This window comes from Dermacentor silvarum, chromosome 10, assembly GCF_013339745.2.
Source record: "Dermacentor silvarum isolate Dsil-2018 chromosome 10, BIME_Dsil_1.4, whole genome shotgun sequence".
NCBI lineage: Eukaryota > Metazoa > Arthropoda > Arachnida > Ixodida > Ixodidae > Dermacentor > Dermacentor silvarum.
This window is the reverse complement of record NC_051163.1, coordinates 147,926,907-147,936,934: the sequence shown is the minus strand read 5'-3', so window position 1 is coordinate 147,936,934 and position 10,028 is coordinate 147,926,907.

Sequence of the window (10,028 nt, the reverse complement as noted above, 5' to 3'; positions counted from 1 at the left end):
TCTCAGATCACAGGTCGATTAGCCACAGGTCATTCTATTGCAAGAGACACTCACGGATAGAGTCACCCTTTCAGGGTACACATCTCACGTTGTCAAGAGTTCGGAAGGCAGGGGCATCTGTACCCTGGTAGCCAAAAAATACACATTCATAGAACACGATCTACAAATGAGGCGCAGCACAATAGTACACTCCTTTGTCGAAATTATTCCAAGTGGTGGCCTTAGAAACAGTTTCTTTCTACTCCACATCCATAGTTCGCAGAGGGGTAGGCATCACCGATTCCATACAATTATTTCTAAAGCTGTCTCCGTGGCACGGAAAGAGAGGGCACCCATCGTGGTGGCCGGGGACTTTAATGCACCACATCACGCGTGGGGTTACCCTCGTACCGAGCCCAAGAGGGCCGACCTCTGGCAAACGGTTTCAGATCTCAATTTTGCGTTGGTCACGGATCCTGCTTTTCCTACCAGAACAGGCAATTCATGCTCGCGTGATTCCACTCCGGATCTCACTTTTGTGGGCTCCGAGGGGGAAGTTTCGTGGGTTAATCTTGGCATTGATTTGGGCAGTGATCACATGCATACTCAGCACGACTATCCAATTACAAGGCAAACCCCCCAAAATGTTCACTTTCACGGATTGGGATCTCTTTCGTAAAATCAGATCGGAGAGAGTTGGCGACGAAGGCCTGTCCGACTTTGACGGATGGCTATCCCAGGCCATATGCGACGTTGAAACGGCCACCAAGTCCATCCAAACGAACCTTGTGGTAGACAAAATAGATAGCAAGTTAGCTCATCTCATATAGGCCAAAGAGTCTCTAGTTTCCAGGTGGAAAACCCAAAAACTTAATCGGAGGCTGCGCAAACGCATCACGGAATTGAATCGAGAGATTGCCGAATACTGCCAAACGCTATAGAAACAGCATTGGGACGAGGTTTGCAACATGGTGGACGGACAGATGAGAATTGGAGGGAAATGGAACCTCCTCAGGCATTTACTTCATGGGGACAAGTCCAAGTCAAATCAGAGTCGTGCGGTGGACAAGATTCTCCACGCAGAAAGAAATAAAGGTTCCAAAACGGAGATTGCGGACTCGTTGGCCAGGAGTTATTTGCCCTTGGTTGTAGAGCCCGCTACTCCTGCCAAAGATTATCCAAACTATGAGGGAATACCGGCAGCCGAGCTGGACAAACTCTTTCAAGAAGCAGAAGTACGAAATGCGTTGTTCAACCTGAACGGAAGGTCAACTCCAGGACCCGACGGAATAACGAACAAAATGCTTCGCAATCTCGATGATAATTCGATGAATATTATCACTGAGGAGGTGAACCGCATTTGGGAGTCTGGGGTCTTCTCTGATAAATGGAAGATAGCCTCAGTAATTCTCATCCCGAAACCAGGCCGCAGTCCAGGGATAGAAAACTTACGGCCCATATCCCTCACATCCTGTCTAGGGAAGGTAGTTGAGCACGTGATCAATGACAGAATCTCTAAACACATCGAGGACGATGGGTTGTTCCCCAATAACATGTTCGGCTTTAGACCACACCTGTCTACGCAGGACGTCATGCTGCTCATTAAGCACATCGTATTAGAACGGGATACTAGAGACATCAGGGCCATTCTGGTGCTTGACCTCGAAAAAGCCTTTGACAACGTAACCCACCATCACATTCTGGACTCCATCTCACGCCTCAACCTCGGAGAGAAGTTTCACAGCTTTGTTAGCTCCTTCCTTAAAGATAGGAAGGCGACCATCAAACTCGGCGATCTCAAATCAGAGCTTTACGAGCTTGGTTCCGTTGGCACGCCACAGGGGTCGGTTGTTTCACCGCTTCTTTTCAATATTGCCATGTGCGAGCTCGCGACCGAGCTAGAACATCTAGGCGGTATCTGAAGCGCCATTTACGCTGACGACATCACCGTCTGGTGCACTGGAGGTTCGGACGAACAAGTCGAACGATCTCTACAGGAGTCGGTCGACTGCGTTGTTAGTCACATACAGAAAATGGGACTCAAACTCTCGAGGTCAAAATCTGAACTTTGAACTGAAAAATTGGAAGCCCTTAGACGAGATCAATATCAGAGTACACACGGCAACTGGGCAAACGATCCCAACAGTTGACTCTATCCGGGTTTTAGGCATGATTATTGAGGCCAACGGGCACAACGGTCGCACAATCAACAGACTAACCTCGCACGTGGAGGGAGTAATTAGACTAATTTTCAGGGTGTCCAACAATAGAGGAGGGCTCAAACAAGACAACCTTGTGAGGACTTACCACGCGTTCCTAATGAGTCATGTAAACTACGTTGCACCTATACACAAATGGTACGTTCACGAGAGAACCAAGCTAAACACGCTCATTCGCAAGAGTATAAAGAGGGTCCTTGGCCTCCCGATGCGTACTAACACCGAGAGCCTCATGAGTCTAGGTGTTCACAACACCCTAGAGGAAGTCATTGAAGCGCAGCAGACGGCGCAGCTTGCTAGACTTTCGTCCACCATCGCGGAGCGAAAAATCCTTGAAGGCGTCAACATCAATCCAATTTTTGCGATGGAACGCAACACGCAGCTGCCAAATCACACGAGATCTTACATTAAGGTTTCTCCACTGCCTAGGAACGTACACCCACAACACAATACAGGCAGAAGGTTGGCTAGGGCCTCTGCACTCCTGGCACGCGCACACGCACACGCGTCGGACGCATGTTTCGTAGATGCCGCTGAATACGAGCGTTCCGCTAGCAGCACCTCCCGTTTTGCGACAGTCTCCGTTGACACCAAGGGCCGGGTACTTTCGGCCGCATCAATCATTACCTCGTCGCCCGGTAAGGCAGAACAGCTAGCCCTAGCATTAGCGCTGTTAGATCCAAGCGAAACGGAAGTCTACACAGACTCGAGATCGGCAGCAAGAGCATTCGCATCTGGGGCCGTCTGTAAGGAAGTCGCCAAGATACTCGAAGGAAAAGTAATTGTTCATCACACCATGACCTGGTTCCCGGCCCATGTAGGGTCGAAAGTAGGGGGGCTTGTCAACGCCAACGAATTGGCCCATGCTCAGGCGCGAGGTCTTGCTTGCCGCGCCGGGCTATCTGGGGCCGGTGCACTGGGCGGGGCCCGAGACGGGTCTGGTCCGATCGTGGCGGAGACGGAACCCCCCCGCTTTAGGGACATACTCTCCACCTTTAACGAAGTCACAAAACATTATCAACTTGCTCGCAGGGCATTTCCGTTGCCCCACCGAAATCTATCACGGCCTCAATCGGTTACGCTTAGGTTATTACAAACACACTCGTATCCCAGCCTCTCGATCTATAGTCGTTTCACGGAGGTCTCCCCTTCGTGTCCCGACTGCGGCAGATACAGCGATTTTAACCATATGCTCTGGGAGTGCCCCTCTTTACAGGACCACACGGATCAAGGGATCCCGCAAGACACATTTTATTTACTGATAAAGAGTCATGACTGGTTCGATCAACTCAAGGCAGTCCAGAAGGCCCACGATGCGGCGGTGAGGCTTGGCCTTCCCGTCCCGACGTGGGAGCGGCCCGCGGTCCTCCCTCCATGAAAACGAGGGGTGACTACTTCAGGACGTCAATCAAGTTTGCTACCTACCTACCTACTGTGCCAATGAAAGTTTTGTCACTTTTGAACTTCGCATTAATTTTACATAAATCCCAATTAAAACTGCAGCTTTGCTTCTTCGTACCTATCAGGCATTTAACAAGGCAGTGGTCTGAAAATGACATTAGTACTACGTCGTAATTATTACACTTGGGAACCATGTCCAATGAAACGTAAATTCGGTCGAGGCGAGCATGGCTAGTGCCCTGAAAGTGCGTATACTCCTCGCCATGAGCCGTCTGTAGACATTAGTCACGTCATCGAAGTCATATTCCTTGATTAGGTCTGTTAACTAATCTGTGCTTTTGTCTCTGAAAGCACTCCTGCTCGTTTTATCACGCCCATTCAACACGAAATTAAAATCGCCCATTAAAACAACGCGCTTCTGTGTACTCAAGTACTGCTTAATATTCGCGAAATTTTTTTCTCTCGCATCCACGTCGTTTGGGGCAAAAGACACGAAATCCGCCATTCCTTATCGCATAACAAAAAATCACATAAAACCAGCCTTCCTGTTGGTGCCGAAACAGTTTCCTGCATAACCAATCCCGACAGTTTTTTAACAAAAAGCACACATCCAGCTTACGCACCATTTGCATGGCTGACTACGGCGTAATACAGTGACGTGAAACGCTGCACCATGCTCGTGGTATCTTCCTCCCCTGCTATTTTGGTTTCCTGGATGGCTAACACATCCAGGTGCTTAAGCGATATATTTGACTCTGTTTTCTTTTAGCAGTCAATCCTCGTATGTTTGGGGCATGCACCGCCACGCGGCTTAGAACGCACTTATCCATTTCTCGCGGGCAAGTCGGCGCGTTGAGACGCCTGGCGCATTTCAATGCCGCGCGCGAAGCAAACCTCCAACACGGTCGCCGTCCCGCAAATCGGGCCCCTTTCGCTGCAGCGGACCGTGAGTTCATGAAATAAACATGCAACAACTTCTGTGAAGACACGTTTCACTTTCGTGTTCTACCAATTACTATGAAAGAGTGATCAACCATAATTTGTTTTCATGTGGTACCGCAGTACGCCGACACAAGCGCCGCCGCGGTCACCGCACCTACCATGCATCTGCCGCAACTGTTACTGCAACCGCACGGGCACCTCCGACGCGCGTGACGTTACAGCCTCAGAAGCGCAGGTCACGTGCACAGGCGCCGTTGCCACAACCGCTGCTGCAAACGCACGAACACCTCCGACGCGCCGGTGCTATAGACGAGGCAACCTAAAGTTTGCCCGCGCGGCACCAGCGCCGCCCACTTCCCTGGCGGAAGGATGCAAGTGTGGAAGGTCGCCGCCGGGCCAGTGCGCGCCCGTGTTCTCTACGGCGCGAGCGACCGCGTGCGTTGTTTTCGTGACGGCGAGCGCGACCTCATCAACCAGGAAAGGTGGCACGCAATACGGCTGTGTTGTTGATTGCCACAAGAGCCTCGAAAAGTCGAAAGCCGCCCGTGAAGTTCTACAGAATTCCGGAGAGGTGGTACGAGGAGGACAGACGACAAGCGTGGATAACTGCAGTGCGCCGAGTCAAGTTAAGTCACGTACTTTCGCATTCGCGTGCAATATCACGGCCGCTCGATAAAAACGCAATAGTAATGTGCCTGTATTTAGCGCATGGCCGTTTGTTTAGACGTGTCGCGTAGTTGAATCGTACAGTGAAATCCGCCGTGTTAGCTTAGCAGTAAATGCATACGTGTAGCGCTGAGCTCGAAGATGCGAGCTCGATTCCCGGCCACGGCGGCCGCATTTCGATGGGGGCGAAATGCAAGAATACAGTTCTTGCCATGTACTTTGATTGTTGTGCACGTTAAAGAACCCCCGTTGGTCAAATTTATTCCTGAGACCCTCCATTACAGCGTGCCTCATAATGATATTGTGCCTTTGGCACGTAAAACCTACGAATTTAATTGATTGTACTGTTCGTTCACTCGCGATCGGCAAAGACTGGCTCAAGATAATTATATCCTTTTTCCAAACGCTGCAACTTAAATTCCTAGTTTTACAAGCAACAAGTAGGGCCGCACGTTACTTGTCTTTTGTGTGGTGGCAATCCGTATTTAATGCAAGCTGCGGTCATCGCATGCGTCGGTAATTATAAGCGGCAGATCGCAAAGCAGCTGCTCGAGACGCGCGCGTTATGTTTGTTGCTTGACCATGCTTTCTGGGTTCACAATATCCAAGCATGTTTTAAATTGCCACCTTGCACATTCTTCCTGCTTCACTCTTCCCGCCAAGAATCTTCGTTTCGTGTAGTAGCCGGCCATCGGTGTAAGCTTACTTTTGCTGCGGCGGGGCATTCGCCCGACGAGAAACTAGATTTGCTTTGATGACGCATGTATCGCTAATTCTTGCGCTCGTGCTGCTGGTCCCAAGGTAATCACTGGTTACCGTGACCTGGGTTCATTTCGCGGAGCAGTTTGTACGAGTGATTTCTCGTGACCAGTGAAAAGATACCTTGCTCAATAATGCAATGAGTTGCCATGACTCTAGCATTGAATAAGGCATGATATACATCAAATATTTATACAGCATGATATAAGGCATTATGCACATATGTAGTACTTACATCGTTAATAAATTTTATTGGCTTATTGGTGCCTAATGCATGTGTTCTTTCTGTTCCGACAGTGCTGATGTCACTCCCTGGGAGCCAAATTGAGAGCAGCCGTGTGTGCGCGCCCAGCGACCAACGAAACCAACCGCAATCGTCACCGTCTCTGCACATCTCTGCAAGCATGCATGACCGCTTTGTGACTGCACCGTAGAGAAATAAAAGTGACTAAATGACTGAACTCGGTGTGTACCTCTAACTCGATGTCGTATACAATCTTGTTGGACACCTCCGACACGCACTTGGCTTTCACTGTCACATCACCGCCCACAATTTTTCAACACCACACACGTGTGGAAGCAGACGCTCCTCTTTCTTGAGGTTGCCGCCACGAAAAAAACTGCTGGCGTCGGCCACCGTCTTGAAACCGCACTGCAGTCTTTGCATCGCTGTTCAGCAAGCAGGCAATCTGCCGCCGTCGAAAACGGAGCGCCGTGAGCACGAGCAGCGAAGGAAAGCGCGGGCGAAACAATGCAAACAAAGCGGAGACTGCACCGCGGAGCGACCGCGCTGCTTGCAATTTCCACATTGGGGGCGCTGTCAGGAGGCGCAGGAGCGCCTTCAGGCGATCGTTTTCTCGTTTATAACTACATAAGCACCGGCCACGTGCACAGGCGCCGTCGTCACTTACTTCCCCCCCTCTCCCCTTACCCGTGACCGTTGCTGAAGCGCCGTCGCCACACTCCTTCCCCCTCTCCCCTACCCGTCTCCGCTGCTGCAGCGCTGTCGCCACACTCGCCCTCTCCCCATACACGTCTCAATTTCTGCAGCGCCTGTCACCACACTCTTTCTCCCTTTCCCCTACATGTCTCCATGACCACGCGCCGTCATAAGGACATAAGCCGCCCAGGTTACAGCCCCCCCCCCCCCCCCCCCCATTTGTGTAATTCATGCGGACGATGCATACGAGGCCTAGAGGTTAAAAGCAACAAATCGACGAAAACCAGCGCGGCGAAATTATCCAGCTGCCGAAAAACCCGTGGGCGTCTCATGTTGTCTGGGTGAAGAAAAAGGGAGTCTGCGCTTTTGCGTCGACTACTGTCACCCCAACAAGGTCGACAAAGGCGTATATCCCCTTCAACGGATAGAAGACGCCTTCGACGGATTCTGCGACGCACAGTATTGTTCGTCGATGGATCTTAAGAGTGGCTGCTAGCAAATTAAGTCGACGAGAGGGACAATTGCCTACCACCCAAGACGAATGGCCTTACTGGCTGAACAAGACCTTCGCCGACTTGCTAGCAATGTGCGTCGACGTCGAGCACATAACCGCATACAACACGGCAGTGCAAGAAACAGAGCAGATCCTGCCGTTCAAGCTGGTTTACGGAAGGAACCCAGCGACGAATCTCGACGCCATGCTGCCACACGTTACCAACGAACAAAATATCGACTTCACTGACTTCACTGTCTATGTGCAGCGCGCCGAGGAAGCACGACATCTTGCCCGTTTGCGCATCAAGAGCCAGCACAGGACGGACTGCCGACCTGTGCTGAGGTGCAGTTTACAGAATTCCGATATCGTTTTTAGCTGCTGAGGTACATTGTTCTATACGTTAAGTTTTCTTTTTCGAATTTTTGCTATTCGTTAATATTTAAGTAAAAAATTAGACAGCCTAAATAAAATATCCCTTTCTGAAATTATTACACTTCAACTTTTTTCTAAACTCCACCTAATTACTCATCAGATTTGGTGCAGATGTTGCTCTGAGAAACTATTGCCGATTTACCATGTATTTTGATAGGAGCCCCGAAGCTCAATGTTCCCCTTATGTTCGAGCTTCAATAATATACTTGTTCGTAAGATATGTCTGTAAGCGTGCGATCGTGGCCTAATGAGCTACAGGACCGGCGTACTGAGCTCAACGGCAGAGGATATGGTTGTAAAACGGCTTGGGAAGGAAGAGCCGAAAAGAAAGGGAGAAGGCAGGGATGTTATTCAGAAGCGTGTCTAGTTGGCTAAAAATTACAAAATCCTGTGGTCGTCATACCACCTTACGTTCCGTCAGCATAATTTCCACTTCATTCAGCTAGTATTGTGCAATTATTGTCAATCAATCGAGATTAGAACACCGACGTCATGGCATTGTATTCCGTCGCAATTATTTATCGCCATCACTTCAGAATCATCTCATCGTCGTTATGCCGTCGTCCTTATATGCCTTCGTCGTTCTATGGATATCATTCCTACCTCGTAATTCCATCGTCGTCACTGCATGCACCGTCGGCCTGCAGTCCTTGTTCTACCGTCGTGAGATTACATTGGCGAGCGGTGATCATAACAAAGCGGGTCACTCAGGGAGACAGTATATGGTCGCATATAGCCGAATCACTTGAAACATCAGGGGAAACACTACGGATTCTAAGTAAAGGCGTCTTAGCTAACACGGTGTGTCGCGTCTTTTTCGCTACATTGTGTGAATGTTAATCGCTATAACTTCGGTAATCATCTTAACATGGGTTCTGCAGGAATTCTTCCGTCGTCGCGACACTAACGCACTCTGGTCCACATTGTTCTCAGCTTATTAACACCACCAATACCAAGAGGTGATCGTGCTCTGGCGTGTGACCGACGACCCGAAGTTTCATGGAGGTAGCGGTATGATTTCGACAGTGGCACCGCCTATCAACAAGGGGAAGCACATTTCGATGGGTGGGAATAGCGGCGAAAGGCACACTTCAAGAGTTGCTAGACATCACAGATTCAAATCAAACTGACAAAGAGTTAGAAATATATACACATTGCAGTCGCGCTAAAGAAATTGGAAAATATTGAATTGGTGCGAAACTCGCTGCAAAAACATTAGCACTAGACTGTCTGAGGTATCCAAGCTATCCTTAACGGGAACCAATGAGATGAGTTTCGATCGAGCTCCTTCCATTTTTCAAGAGCGGAAGACGTGCCTAGAGGCAGAGTCGACTGCAATATTTTGTTGCTGCACAAAAATATGTAGATTTTCATGAAAAAACAAAAATTAAAGACGTTTTCAAGAAGTTCTTAGAGTACTTAGACAAAATTGTAGGAAATGAATTCTGAAAAGTTCATTTACAACTTTTTTGTGTCTTAAGGCATAGGGCAACTCACTACTGGTTTCCATTATTTTTCTTCGTTATATATTCAAGCGAGTTGAATATTGTGCCGTAGGTTATTGCACAATTAGCCTAATTAAATTGAGACTTTCAAGTGTTCATTGTTGATAGACAAATGCTTCAAGTCTACGCGGATGCTGCAAAATTTCTTAACATTGGCGAGGGGGATGTGAAAAACGAAACAAAAATGCAGAACATTTTATTGCCATAGTAAATTTTTATTTTGAATGCTATTTCCACTTGTTAAGTGACTCGACCCTCGTGTTCGCAGCCTTGTATATGTTTTTGTAGCACTAGGTGCGTTTCAGCGAATTTAGAGGAATAAACAAGCAGGTAATATTTTAATCTGACGGAGAAGAGAGAGAGCAAGTAGAGGAAAGGCAGGGAGGTCAACCAGAAGAGCGTCCGCTTTGCTACCCTGCACTAGGGGTAAGGAAAAGGGGGAATAGAAAGAGAAAAATAGGGAGAAAATGAGTACTCAGTACACGTGGGACGATGTAGACACAAGTTGACAAGTCTAAATTTGCATATATTTCGAAACAAGGATGCCTAAATTGTCGATTGAAAAAGTTACAACATTAAAATGAAGCCGAATGAAGCAATAAAAATGGCACGTTCCGTGTGAAAATATGATGAGCGTTAGCCTTGCGGGTCAACAATTTCTGTTTAATGAAAAAAAGCTTCTAGTGGCC